Source organism: Pteropus vampyrus, unplaced genomic scaffold (genome assembly GCF_000151845.1).
Source record: "Pteropus vampyrus isolate Shadow unplaced genomic scaffold, Pvam_2.0 Scaffold643, whole genome shotgun sequence".
Classification (NCBI taxonomy): Eukaryota; Metazoa; Chordata; class Mammalia; order Chiroptera; family Pteropodidae; genus Pteropus; species Pteropus vampyrus.
Genome location: NW_011889424.1, coordinates 317,039 through 332,442, shown reverse-complemented (window position 1 = coordinate 332,442; position 15,404 = coordinate 317,039). Strand labels below are relative to the sequence as shown.

General features: G+C 32.7%; 1 protein-coding gene and 3 pseudogenes across 3 annotated transcripts in view; 1 reads left to right on the top strand and 3 right to left on the bottom strand.

Moving 5' to 3' along the window:
* PIK3CB (phosphatidylinositol-4,5-bisphosphate 3-kinase catalytic subunit beta) overlaps nucleotides 1-15,404 on the top strand; it is a 183,302-nt gene that overhangs the window by 58,613 nt on the left and 109,285 nt on the right. The window lies entirely within an intron of this gene.
* LOC111733813 lies at nucleotides 12,654-12,772 on the bottom strand (annotated as a pseudogene).
* Nucleotides 13,434-15,005, bottom strand: LOC105308960 (annotated as a pseudogene).
* LOC111733812 lies at nucleotides 14,168-14,286 on the bottom strand (annotated as a pseudogene).

Sequence of the window (15,404 nt, the reverse complement as noted above, 5' to 3'; positions counted from 1 at the left end):
ATATTATATGTTCAGTGATTATCAGTGGAAAGAGCTAGAACAAGGTAGGGTAAAACTCTGAGTAGAGCACCCTATGGTTTGGTATTTCCCATGCATTTTGAGATTCATTGTGTTTCTAACTGTTCTATAGCATACAGACTGCTGCTGAGATTCTTCTGCTCTGGGTGATCTTCAAGATTTTATTTGGAATGTAGAATATCTAGGAATCTGTGTTAGTGAAACTGGATTGCAGTCCTCAGACTATGGAGAGACCCCCCAGGCCTCTGGAATTAGCCTTGACTATTTCTGATTGGGAGAGGTCTAAATCCTTACCACATAAAAATCCTCAGTAGAGAAGACACCTTACCAATTAGAAATGAAAAACACTGACATTCCAAAATGGACAGTAGATAACAAAAGTTAATTTATAAAACAGGATGTCTTTTACTTGAATACTGAATACTTTCTATTAGTGTACAGAGTGTACTGAGAATGGAATATTTTTGAAAAAAATGGTAGCAATACAATTAAAATAGAAAATATAATTTCTAATATAACAGAAATGACATATAGATATGTTAGCATTTTGTGAAGTCTGCTTAGTGCATTCCATTATCTGATAAGCTGTTGTTGAAACTTACTGTCTGATGAGTATTTGAAATTGAAATGTATTTGGAATTTTTTTTCTTGGAAAACAAAGATCTTATTACTAGATGTCTCTTAGAGATTTATGTGGTCTATTTTATCACAATGGGAATTATTCTCAAAGCAAATATTCTCTAAAATACAAAATTATTCAGTTTATATACATAGTGTACTTTAGCATATTAAAAGTTACAAAGCCTAAAATAAGCAAGCAACAAGTCACAGTCACAGCTCAGAATTCTAACATTTTTACATAGTATCATTCATTATGAAATACGAAAGGATTATTAATGTTTAAGTGGAATGATCTCTAAACTGTAAATTACATTAGTGTGACCAAATACATACAGAAATACAGATTCTAGTAAATATTAAAAATGTTTGATTTTACAAGTAGAGGAATGCAAATTAACTCAACATTTTTTGATTTTAGAAAATTGACTAGGATTAAAAAGCTTTGTTACAATCTTGTTTATGGATACAACATACAACCATTAATATAGTGGGAATACAAATGAATAAAATGTTTCTAGAAAATTTGTCAATACATGTAAAGAACCTTAACGAAGTTTATGCTAGTGATTCTAAACCTTGTTAGGCCCAAACCCCTTTTTGATAATATGTTTTGTAATACTTGGTTTACTATATTGAAATGAAATATATAGATAATATAATCTATCCACACATATAATAAGAAAAATATAATGCTTTAATTGTAATATAAAGGAAATAATTTGTGATAAAATATAGTGTGCATTTCAATATGTAAATACTCAGGCACACTGTAGTAGACCATAGTCAGATGCTTATATTTGTACTTAGTTAACTGTGAGTGTATTGATGACAAGTAAAAACTGACAACTTAATGTTGTGTTGACAATTTAAATCCAATGAGTAGCTGCTACTTTTGATTCTATATCGTGGCTCACTAAATAAAAAGTCCTTACTGTAGTTGCATGGCTTTTTATTCATAAACAGAACAAGAAGTCATTGAGCACTTTTCTCTCAGAAACCATAATGAACACTCCAGGGGTTTTGGCTTTCATAAAGCAAAATTTCTATAATATGCATGTGTGGTATAATTGCTCTGACATATTATATGCCACTGATATTATACAATGCCCAGTGTTGTAATTTGGTAAAGAAATTTTGCAGTAGCTCATTCTGCTTTCTCTCTGAGCGTGGTCATTAACTTTATCATGGCTTTGAAACTTTTTAGTAGTTGTATAAATTGTATTTGTTTTGTAGGTGGAACCATATCATGTAAACAATCTCTTAGTGTTGGAATAATAAAATCTTTGTGGATTTAATTCAGTCAGTATTGAATGAACCTTATACTAGATTAAAGGGAATGATAGAATGAAATACATAATGATTATTTTATAAACTTAGATCTTATTTTAACCATTCTAAGTTAGAAAAAGTGACTTTTACACATTGGATAATTTTATCTGAGATGATTCCTTTATTAAATTTGAAATTCTTAATTTGAAGCTTGTCTTTTAAGACCCAATGACATTATATGTATTTTTTTTTTTTTGAGGGAAACTTTAGTAACAATGGATATTTTATTAAATCTATACTATTTTAGTTTTAGATACATGCTTTCCTCTTCAGGATATTTACTGTAATGGGTGCCACCTATTTGTGTATTATATAGATTGCTTGTTGGAAAAAGTTTTAAAAGAGGAATTCTTTAAGCAAGACAGGAGTTAATTTTGTCTGTCTTTGGTTAGCCACAGAGGTCATTTTATTATATTAAGTATCTGCTCTACATTTATGGACGTTGAAATAAATCTGGCTTATAATAAGTAGACTTGTTTTACAGAGGCATACTAAGTATTTATAAACATTCCATTTATAATTAGATTAAATACTAAGAATGTAAGTTTGTAGAAGTACTGATGAACACACATATTAAGAATAGATAGCTTAGCTCTTACCAGAGTCCTTCCTCTGGATTCTTCACAGGGTCCTGAAGATAGAACTTAAAAAAAAAGATAATAAGCCGTATGCCCTCATTAATAAAATATGGAAAAAAGGAAATATTTATTTATAGTTACTTTTGAACTACGTTAGTATATTTCCTTGCAGCCTAAATTTCTATGCGTTAGGTTATACTCATGGCTTTTCCTTTTTACAGTAAGTAGAATTCTGATTATATTTTTGTACTGTTTTATTATTTTGCTATTTTCATATCATTTATGAAGATTTCCATAGTATACACACTTGACAAACTTTAGTTTAAATGGCTGCTTAATATGTCATCAAGTGGGTATGTCATTCATTGTTTAACTATTGCTTCATGTTTGGAGAGTTAGTTTATTTGCAAATTTGTCATATTTATATACTTTGTGTGTACAGTTTTTCTGTTATCAAGTTTTAAATATGGTATTACCAGGTTAATAAGTATGAAATATTTCAAGGATGAGTGCATATTTGTAGATTTTTTTCTAAAAGCAATTTAGAGTGCCACCTTCTATTTGAGAGGATAAATTTACAAAGTTTTAGCAATTATTCTTTAGTAATTTGTAAAATTAGAGATATTTCTTACATAGAATTACAATTATTCTTTATAAAATGAAGTTCTACACTGTTCAGTTGTTCATTGCTCGTATAATGTATACTTCACTGTAAACAAATCAACAGCTAGGGATGATTCATTTTGCTTGAACAATGGGGGCAGGAGGACGGAAGCCCAAATGAGTCAAGATCCCATACTTAAATTGTCTCTGATAGAAACCTAAAAGGTGAATAGTAAATGTAGTGCTCACCATTGGTGTACAGCCACTTCCAGTGCTAGTGTTCTGTTCTTTTATGAATATGCGCTTTCCTTCTAGCTATATCATATAATAGGAAAGAGAAAAGTACTAAGTAACACTGTTGCATTGAATTTTTAAAAATTCCCTTTCAGTCTCTTTTAAATTTTTTCCATGATTTTCCAAAGTAGTTTTTGGTTGAACTTATTCATCTATGTAATAGGTTAATGTTGGTTTCTGCTTGTCATTTGACTTGAAGAGATAAAATCCAGTGGCTCTCCTGGCACTTGTCTAGGGAAGTTGAGAACATTTAAACTCTTTCCTCTCTTTCTGCTAGTGAACAATTGACAGGATATGGATTTGTAACAGTTTAAGGGTTTAGTTGAGCTAATTGTCACTGTGCCCTCTGATAGCTTTCTTGAAAAGTTGTTTTCATAGTTTTTTCATGCTTGTCCTCAGCCTTTCATCGTTTAGTAGATGCTCAAACAAAAGAGAGATAAAGACTGAAGATCTTGCTGGGCCAGGTAACCCTGTGGAGAACATTTCCTTTAAAGAAAAAAGAAAGAAAAAATAAATAAAAAGTAAGGAATTCAAAAGTACACTAAATTGCTAGGAAAAATATCTTTCTTTTGGTTCCTGGCTCTACTTCTGTGTCATTTTAGATAATTTATTTGGTCTCTCTGGACCTTAGTTTCCTTATCTTTAAAATGAGAAGGGTCTGTAACTCCTAAGGCACCTACCTTTTAAACTGAAACTCTGTGTTACTTTACAAACTGGATTCTTGTGCGTGGTGCTCCATATAAAATAAGGGTGACAAGAGGAACCAGAATATATTTAATTTTCAATTATGTGGCAATAATTTTATTTTATTTTTTTTACAAAATATCTCTACAAAAAGTTATGTGTTAGCAGTTGGTTTGTTACCTCAGTTGTTCAGCTAGGAAGACTGAATTGTGTCACAATTTTAGGTATGACAAAGGACATGCTATTTTAATTACAACTAACATATCTTGTGAGTATGTTCTCATTCTCAGTACTTATCTTAAAGTGTTGTGCATGAAGCTCTGAAGAGCTACAAGTTATCCTGTGGTTTTAGTTAGACCACTCCATCCATTGGTATGTTTGTTTACTACTGGGTTTACAGTCCTCTGATCAATTAAGAGGCTAAAGTTTTTTTTTTTTATTTAGAGCGCCTTTTACTGTTAGAGAATTAGCTAAAGATAGTATAGCCAAATACATGAAACTCCATTGATTGGCAGTGGAAATGTATACTGAGTTATGATCTTTAATATTTTAAATACAGGTTTTAAGTAGGTCTGGATGAATTGTGTTGAGAGCCTATTACTACTCTGAGAAATAGTAATTGTCCTAGTGTAGTGGTTCTGAAAGTGGACAATGTGAACTCCCCCCATGATGCTTTTGAATTTTGTGGGGAGTGATTTTGTTGTACTTGTTGAGGTAGTGATTGGGGGAGGTTCTTTTATGTAAGGGATAATTGGACATCCTGCAAAGCACAGGCGAGTATTGGACAACAAGAAAGTGTCTCACGTACAGCATAATTTTTGAATTTCCTTCCAGATATTCATGTAGGTGAAAAGTCTCTTTATTGTGTCTGATACTAGGTCTTAACTCTATATTACATAAAAATATAATACGAAGTATTTTTATATGATTTCGATATACTTATTTTAGAAGATAAAGACTTGGAATATATAGTTTTGGAAAATCTGTTACCAGAGGCATTTGTGGTATTTGATCATCAGTACAACATACTTGGATCAGTCTGCATTTGTACTTGTCATATCCATGGTGATTCTACGTATAGATTCAAACCTCATTAAGCAGTGATATAGTCATGTCCAAGTGTCCACATATTGAGATTTACATTATTATTATTATTTTATTTCTTCTTTATATTACAATTAAGACATTATACGGGTTTATTTTCAAATGAAGTATATATTTTGTATGTAAGTTATATTAATGATTTCATTTCAGATATTAAACAAGTATTTGTAAAATATTTGTTTAAAAAGAATATCGAATATGAGAGGATTGAAAACCATTCTCCTAGATAGTATTTAGCTTAAAGTATTTGAAAACCTTGAGAAGTGGTCTAAAGAAAGTGCTTTTATTAAAGTGACACACAATTACAACCCATATGTTAGGCTGTAATTATGTACTGTCTGTCTACTTGGAGTGTTTACAGAGTGTGACAACCAGTTTAACTCAGTTATTAGTAAATTATTAATATGAAAATATCAAGGTAGAAGTTTATGTACCTGGGCATAACCTTGCATTGTTTCCTTTGATAATTTACTCCTTGTTGAGGAAAACATTTCTGCATCTTTTATTTAAACATATTATCTTGCTGAATCATTAGATTCTTTGTAAATTGTTGACATTTTGAATGTGAGGATTTTGTCCTTCAAGTTGAAGATAGAGGAATTGATTTTGGAGATTGGTGTGATGTTCTTTAGTAAGCAAAGAACGTGGTTAACTGTAAAGCTAAAGGATTAAACTTTCCTTTATGATGCATTTTGAAATAGCATGAGAGAAATATTTAATGTTTGCCAATTACTAAATGTTTAAGAGATTTTTATTGTGAAATATAACATATAAAAGTAAACAAAATGTAAATATACAATTTAGTGAATTTTTCTGAAGTGAATTCCTGTGTTCTTTTTCTCTGTATTAAAAATAATGGGAGTCGATATCATGGGAGTTCCCCATTCTGTCTAAATTAAACAGAAGGTAACATTTTATGGGAATAAGCAGTACTGTAGTCAAACAGTTGAAAATACATAATTTTTGGAAGTAATGCCTGTGACATTACTGGAATTGAAACACGGTGGGGAACAGTACTTAAGTTTTGGGAGAGATTTATTTCATGTTCCTCTTCACATGACAGGAGTTAATGATTGGATACAAGGCGATATTAGGCAAAGCCTGATATACTACAATTAATTATGCATTTAGAGTTCTGTATGTTACTATTTTTCTACTTTGCTCTTTTATGGAAAGGTAACATTTATTATAAAATAGAGACTGAGGTTTTGTAAAGCCATATGCAAATAAACTTTACTGCTATCTGACTTAAATTATTTCCGTTTTTTAAAATATGAGGAATTCTAGGAGATCTAGATGTATATGGAATTTTATCTATGATATTTTATCTATATATTGGTAAAATATTATTACCTTGGCTTCACGTAAAGATGTCACCTTTGGAGGCTATTTATGGTATTTCTTAGACGAGGCATTAAAAGACTACATTGAAGGCCACATAATTTTTCCTGTGAAGCATAACTTAAATCACAATTTTAATTACCCAATATAATAATTCTGCTAGTGACTGCCACAGAATTTTTTCATTTATTCATTTAGCCGTAAGTAAATATTTATGAGATCTTAATATGTGTCAGGAGCTACAGTTAAAGAGCTGGAAATAATAGGAGATTGGGAAGCTATCAGTAAGCAGTGAGCTTCAATATAGCGTTCTTGTGCTATGACAAAGGTATGCTCTGGAGCTTGGGTGCACAGAGGAATATTAGGAAAGTATTCCAAGAGTCTAGAAGAGTAAGAGTTGGTCAGGAGATAAGTGGGTGAGGATATCCTAAGGAGAGGGAATGATGAGTTTAAAGTAGAAGGCAGGAGAGAGTATGGAATATGCTGGCAAGTACCTGTCGTTCAGTTTGATTGGATTAAAGATAATTGGTGTGCATGAGTGTTGAATGTCAGATCTTGAAAGGAAGGAGGGTTGGGGCCCATGAATTCACTCTTGTAATTCATTTTAGGTATAACTGCTTCATCAAGAAATTCTTAAATGTACTGTAGTGCTTTTTCCTGTAGTATCCCAGAAGTTCAGAATTTTGTATCTGGGGAATTGATGCTGTTAGGGTGGTGAGATATAATCAGTCTCTGAAAAGAATTCTACTCTGGGCTCCAGGCCTCAGGAAGCCTCATTATTTCCAGTTGTCTGGTAAGAGTGAGATCTTAGAGTTTTTGTTTTTATAATTTCATGTTCCCTTATTACTGCTGTTATTCACTAGCTGATTTGGTTTCAATGTGAGAATCTTGTCGAAAATCTGTGCTGAAAAAATCAGGTGTGTACAGGTTTATCATGATTGTAATTCTATGACAGTCGGCTGATATTTCATAAATGCTTCTCAATTTATGAAATCCTTACTTTTGTGTTTTCCTGTCTCAGCTTTTGCTGATAACTCTTGATTCATTTGTTGTATTTGCTGTGACTTGGTGTTCAGAAGCTGGCTTACCCCTCTGTTTGTCTTTGCGTAGTGATATTTGAATATAAGCAAAGCATGGTCTTTTTAATGTGATGTAACGTGTTTTCATTTAGGAGATACTTCTTGGACACCTTATACTTGCAAAGTTGAGAAGCCCTCCACTGAAGACAGTCTCCATAGGCTGTCTTGCCTAAAGCAATTCCAGGACCATTGACTATTAATGACATTTGTTGTAACTTTGTGTAGTTTTGTTCTTGTCTACGAAAATTTATCAATTTAGAGTTCCTAAGTATAGTGACTTCTCCATGCGCTATGGTGAGACAGTACTTTAAAAAGCATGGTGCAAGCCCTCCTGGAACTTGCAGTCGACATAGTGTGGTTTATTATGGTTAAATGTCCGAGACTTTTTTTCTGGTGCTTCAAAAGTTATTACGTAGAGTGCGGTGTAGGACTCACTCTCTCAAACTCAAATCCTGGGACTGCCACTGTTAGCCATGCGATATCAACCTCTCTAAGCCTTAGGTACTTCCTCAGGGAGTGTAATATTACCACAGAGTGGTAGTAAAGGATAAAATATAGTAAGTAATGTGTGTAAAGAACTTCGTAGAATTCTGAGGCATAGTATATATTAAGTTTTAGCTATTATTAATTCTGTTATCCTATGAGTTTAATTTTTTTAACTGTGGGAGAAGGAATAACAAAATATGTCTTAAATTCATTAAATAAATACTAAATGGCTACTATGTGCTGATCTCTTTTAGGGGAAAAAGTAGTTGAAAAATAACACAACTGAAAAGAACTTACGGCTTTTGAATAAATGAAAAAATAAAAAAATAAGTAGCAGTAAACACTTAGGTTGGGCTTAACTGTATTCTGGGCATTCCTTACTCAGTTTTCATAACTATGCTATGAGGTAGATACTGTTGTTTTCACCATTTCACAGATAAGGAAACTTAAGTAGGGAGAAGATATGTAATTTGCCCAAGATATCTCAGCTAATGAGTGATGGAGACAGGTCTCAAAACTAACCTGTTAGACTCTGAAGTCAAAATATTTAATTCCTGCACTGTTCTGTGTACAGAAACAAGGCTGGAATTTCTGAAAGGTTCAGGACCTGCATGACAGTATCGATGTAATGGGTCCAGCCTATAAAAGGTGTAAGAGTTAGGAGGGAGAGGTCACGGAAAGAAGAGAGCTGTAATTTACTACCATCTACAGTGTATAAGGCTTTCAAGTTTAGCTGCTTTAATTGTCACAGTGATCCCAAAGAGATACATTTTATTATTATCCACTTTCTAATTTTTATTCATTTATTTTTCCCAACATTTCTTTTTATTGGTGTATAAAATGCAACAGATTTCTGTATATTGATTCTGTATCCCGCAATTTTATTGAATTCATTTATTAGTTCTAGTAGTTTTTTGGAGTATTTAGTGTTTTCTAAGTATAAGAGCATGTCATCTGCAAATAATGAGAGCTTTACTTCTTTTCTGATTTAGATGCATTTTCTTTCTTTTTTTTGGTCTGATTGCTGTGACCAGGACTTCCAATAATGTGTTGAATAGAAGTGGTGATCGTGGGTACTCTTGTTCTGTTTCTGATCTTAGAGAAAAAGCTTTCAGCTTTTCACCATTGAGTATAATATTAGCTGTAGGCCTGTTATATATAGCTTTTATTATGTTGAGGTACATTTTCACTATACCCACTTTTTTGAGAGTTTTTATCATAGATGTTGAATTTTGTCAAATGCTTTTCCTGCATCTGTTGAGATGATCATATGGTTTTTATCCTTTATTTTGTTAATGTGTTGGATTATATTAATTGATTTACGGATGTTGACCCATCCTTGCATCCCTGGGATGAATCTCACTTTGTCATGGTGTGTGATCCTTGTAATGTATTATTGAATATAGTTGATAATATTTTGTTGAGAATTTTTGCATATGTGTTCATCAAGGATATTGATCTGATTTCCTTTATAATGTCTGTCTGGTTTTGATATAGGGTCTTTGTCTGGTTTTGGCATCAGGGTAATACTGGCTTCATAGAATGAGTTTGGAAGCATTTATTCTTCCATTTTTTGAAATAGTTTAAGCATAGGTATTAATTCTTCTTTGAATGTTTGGTAGAATTTGCCCGAGAAGCTGCCTATTTCTGTACTTTTATTTGTTGAGAGTTTTTGACTACTGATTCAGTTTCATTGATAGTAGTAATTGGTTTGTTTACATTTTGTATTTCTTTCTGGATCCATTTTGGAAGGTTAAATACTTCTAGAAATTTATCCATTTCTTCTCAGTTTTTGAATCTATTGGCATAATAGTTCGTAGTGTTCTCTAATAATTCTTTGTATTTCTGCCATTTCGGTTGTAACTTTTTCTATTTCCTTTATGATTTTATTTGGCTTTTCTCTCTTCCTTGATGAATTGGGCTAACAGCTTGTCAATTTTATTTTTCAAAGAACAGGATCTTAGTTTTATTAATCTTATCTATTTTTAAAATGTTTATTTTATTTCTGCTCTCATCTTAACTTTTTTTTTTCCTTCTGTTTACTTTAGGTTGGTTCTTCTTTTTCTAGTTCTTTTAGGTATAGATTTAGGTTGTTTATTTTGAATATTTCTTATTTCTTGAGATAGGCCTATATAGTAATGAACTTCCCTCCTGGAACTGCTTTTGCTGCATCCCATAAATTTTGAAAAGTTGTGTTTTCAATTTTATTTGTTTCAAGACAGTTTTTGACTTCTTCTTTGATTTCCTCTTTGATCTGTTGGTTGTTTAGTAGCATGTTGTTTAGTCTCGACATATTTTTCCACTCAGTTTTCTTTCTGTTGTTGTTTTCTAGTTTCATGTCATTATTGTCAGAACAGATGCTTGGTATGATTTCAGTCTTCTTGAATTTTTTGAGACTTTTTTTGTGGTCTGGTATGTTATCTGTCCTGGATAATGTTACATGTGCACTTGAAAAAATATGTATTCTGTTGTTTCTAGATAAAATGTTCTATAAATGTCTATTAAGTTGATCTGTTGTGACATTTAAGACTATTATTTCCTTATCAATTTTTTGTCTGGTTCATCTATCTGTTGATGTGAATAGCATATTAAAATCTCATATTATTATATTACTATGGATTTCTCCCTTGTCCATTAATAATTGCTGTATATATTTAGGTGCTCTGATGGTAGTGCATAGGCATTTATGATTGTTATATCCTCTTCTTTGATTGACCCCTTTATAATTATATATTGTCTCTCTTTGTCTTTTTATACATTTTTTAAAGTCTATTTTATCTGATATGAGTATTGCTACCCCAGCTTTCTTTTCACTTCTGTTTGCATGGTATATTTTTCCATCTTACACTTTCGGTCTCAATATGTCTTTTGATTTGAAGTGAGTTTCTTGTAAGCAGCATATAGATGTTATGGTTATTAATTCATTCAGCTAACTTATGTCTTTTTATTGGAGCATTTAATCCATTTACATTTAAACTAATTATTGATAAGTATGTATTTATTGCCATTTTGTTAATTGACTTTTCGTTGTTATTTATACTTTTTCTCTGTTCCTTTCTTCTCTTAATCTCTTCTTTTGTGGTTTGCTGGTTTTCTGTACTATTTTGTGTTCCTTTCTCTTTATTCTTTGTATATCTTTTGTAATTTTTGGTTTATGGTTACTATGAGGTTTATTTATATCCTTCTATAACTATAGCAGTCTATTATAAGCTAATAAGCATTTAAGCATGACTATATTCTGTAAGGTGTACATTTTTACCCCCCCCATGCTTTATATTACTGATGTCATGTTTTAGATCTTTTTGTGTTGTGTATGTGCTCTCTACTTAATTTAGTTTGCGTGTGAGTTTGATACTTTTTTCTTTTGTAGTAGCTTTAAAAATGTCTGATTTGCTGTATTTATTAAATATTTGACTTTACCTTTGAGATTTTTTTCCCCTTTCTCATATTTTCTTGTTATTGGTTATGGCCTTTCTTTTCCTGCTTAAAGAAGACTCTTTAACATTTCTTGTAAAGCTGGTTTAATGGTGATGAACTTTAGCTTCTGCTTTTCCAAGAAACTCGATTTCTCCTTCAATTCTGAATGATAAACTTGCGTGATAAATTATTTTAGGTTGTGGGGTCCTTTCTTTCAGCACTTTAAAGGTGTTTTGTAACTCCTTTCTTCCCTATAAAGTTGCTGCTGAGAAATCGGCTGATACCCTTATGGAGTTTTTGTATGAAATTTGTTTCTCTCTTGCTTCCTTCAAGATTGTGTCTTTCTCTTTAACTTTTGCCTTTTTAGTTACAATATGTCTTGGTGTAGGTCTCTTTGGATTAATCTTGTTTGGAACTTTCTGTGCTTCTTGGATTTGGATGTTTGTTTCTTTTTTCAGGTTAGGAAAGTTTTCAGCCATTATTCATACTTTCATCTCTCCCTCCTTCCCGCCCCAGTCAAATTTTATTTTTCAAAAAAAGCAGCAGATCTACCTTACAGTTCAAGAACTTAATCTAAATACGTACTTGACAATGAAGCACATCTCAATATGGAGTGAAAAGTTTCTAAAACACCATCAAATGTATCATCTCTAAATACTCAAATAATAAATCACTTTGCAAACCTTTTTTTGAATGGAATCATAAACAAAAAGCCTAAAGATTTATTGTTGTGAAAACAAATCTGTAGTACAGTAGCATGAATCTTGGGTATTAAGTATAATCGTTGAATCAAGTTAAGAAGTTGAAAATCTAATAAATTGATGTGCATGTTAAAGTCTATAAGCCAGTTGACCCAAGAGCAACCGAGATATCTAACTTGTTTACTGAGACCAGACATTATTTTAAATCTACGTTTTTGGAAGGCAATTAAAAATTATAATTCTAACAGGCCACAAAACAAATGATAAAAGTTGTAGAAAGCAATTAAAACTATGTTTTGTTTTGTTTCGTTTTGTTTTTTAGGTCAGGCAGCCCTTGGTTGACTTCACAGATTACAAGGACCTTGTCAGTTTACAATTCTTTATTTTTTTATTTTTTACACCTATAACACCTGGTCTTCCTAGGTGATCTTCCATTCAAGTACTAACCAGGCCTGACCCTGTTTAGCTTCCAAGATCAGGTGGGATTGGGCTTGTTCAGGGTAGCATAGCCATAGACAAAACTATGTTCAAAGAGCCATTTTTTACAGCTCTATTTCAGCACCCCAGGGAGAAATAAAAAAGCATCCATGACTCACAGTAGAAAAAAAAGTGAATGCCGTTGGAATCAGTTATTTTTTCCCAGTGAAGTATAAAATCTATATAGAAATTTGATACTATACTATAACAAATTGTACCTCTCATAGTTCTGTTTAATTTCCTTTAAACTCCGTTGTTTTTAATATAGTTTTTAGAAACTGTTGTAAAATGTTTTTTTCATGATTCTGAATCTGGTTTCAGTTCTTTTCATATATTTTTATACCAATACTTAATATACCGGCTATCAGTTCTAATCAGAAAAAAAGTCTTGAAATTTCTTCATTATGACAGCACATTCATCAGAAATTACTGATGTGCAAGCAACCCTAAGAGGTGCTGCTTTCTGGAGAGCACATTTTGTTGATTGTTTCATTGCCTGAATATTCTTTTTAATGACTCTTGACAAAAGCCTCTTTCAATTTTGTAAACACCAGTGTGCAGTCTCACTACATTGCAATTGCATGTCCTTGGACAGGAAGGCTGTTTCACAGTTTGTGAGAAGTGAGAGGAGTCTAAGTTTTAATGGCCGAGAAACCTTATATCCTGCAGAAGAGAAGCTCTTTTATGTTTTTGCTACTTAAGAATGTTGCAGAGATGTATGCTGAGATAGCCCAGTCAATCCTTAATTTTCTTCTTTTTGTATAAATTTGACCTCAGAATATTTCTGGAAGGGTGGCATTTTGAAAAAGCCACTGCCGAGACCAGCTTCCATTGCAGTCTGTAATGCTGAGCACCTTGTTGTCTTCCTCTGTGGCTTTATCCAGGTACTGATTACTGTTCACATACTGTAGAGTTAATTTCACAGGATCATACTCCCAAAATTGGTTGCCTTTTAGGTGGTAGCATTTGAACATTGTGACCGGGCCATTCGGTTTGGAGACATCCCAGCAAAGGCCATCTGTTATAATTTCTTTATTGGTAGTATAAGAGAAAACCTGATTACCTCTCATACTGTGACAGTTAAAAATTCCAGTTTACTAATTCCCTTTTCTAATCATGTTATCAGACACTGATTTATTTCCACATTTTGTATTTCTTCCTAAGAGAAATAATGACATGGAATCCGAGAATCAGGATAAATATTCTCCAGGTACCAAGAGAAAGGTTTGCATTGGAGTTTGTGTCTTAGATCAAGTTTTGATGCTATATTTCTATTATCTACCTTCGTAACACCTGGAGAAATTATGTAGAAGATATTCTTGAATTCATCCTTCTGCACATTGTCTGTTACTCTTATTTATTTATTTATTTATTATTCATTTGTTCGTTCATTCGTTCATTCGTTCATTCATTCATTTATTTATTTATGCATGCATGCCTACAGCACCTGGTCTTCCTAGGTGGTCTCCCATCCAAGTACTAACCAGGCCTGACCCTGTTTAGCTTCCAAGATCAGATGAGATCGGTCATGTTCAGGGTGGCATGGCCGTTCAGGGCAGGTTATCAATAACAATAGACTGTTACTCCTATTGTTATTGATAACCTGCCCTGTGCCTCCTGGTAATTTATAAGGTGTAGCTTTCTGAAACACATGTCCAACATGTGAGCAGGTAACATTCTCCAAAGTTCCTCCAAAATGCCAAATTCTAAAGAAAATTACCAGGATTTCTCCTCCTCAAATATCCATTCCAGCATCATATGTTCCAATTTCCTGAAAGTAAACTCTATTGAAAAAAGGCCTCCTGCCATTGTAGATGTTCTACAGGGAGAATCTCTTCTGTCCATTTCTCTTCGGGGATCAGGATACCAGAGAAAATTGAGCGTCCAGTCGAATCCACTATAGTTCATAATCAGAACCTGCCATGTATTCAAAAGTATGATAGCTGTTCCCATCAATGATAGGATATACCACTTTTCCTATCATGTTTGATCCTGCCTAAATATACAGAGATCATGAAAAGTTTTCCAATCCAATTTTATCAGAAATTATGTTCATAACCCCAAGTGGTTTTTCAAATGAATTCATATTCCAACTTCATATGTCCCACATTTCCTTGGTCTGTGGGTGTGGTGGCAGCCTCAAGCGGTGGTGGCAGCTGGTGGTGGTGGCAGGTGCTCCACTGGCTGGCCTGGGTGGTTGCACCGTGGTCACATGGGCTGCAGCACTGACTCTACTTGGGCTGAGCCACCTCCTTGGCCACTGCCCCAGTCATTGTCTCTTTAAATACAATTTCTGTTCCTTTCTTCTCCTTCTAGGATTCTCATAATGTGAATATTTGAGTGCTTGATGTCATCTCAGAGGTCACTTAAATTATCCTCATTTAAAAAAATTATTATTTTTTTGCTGTTCTGATTGGTTGATTTCCACTAATCTGTCTTTCAGGTCACTGGCCCATTATTCTGTTATAGCCAGTCTGCTATTGAATCTTTCTAATGTATTTTTCATTTCTGTTATTTTCTTCAGGTCTACTTCTTTATTATACTTTCTCACTGTTTTTTGAAATTCTCCCATAGTTCCTCTATTCCACACTCACATTCGGGGAGCATCTTATTTATTTATTTATTTAATTTATTTTTAATTTTTGAATTTTAACTTTTTTATTTTTCAATTA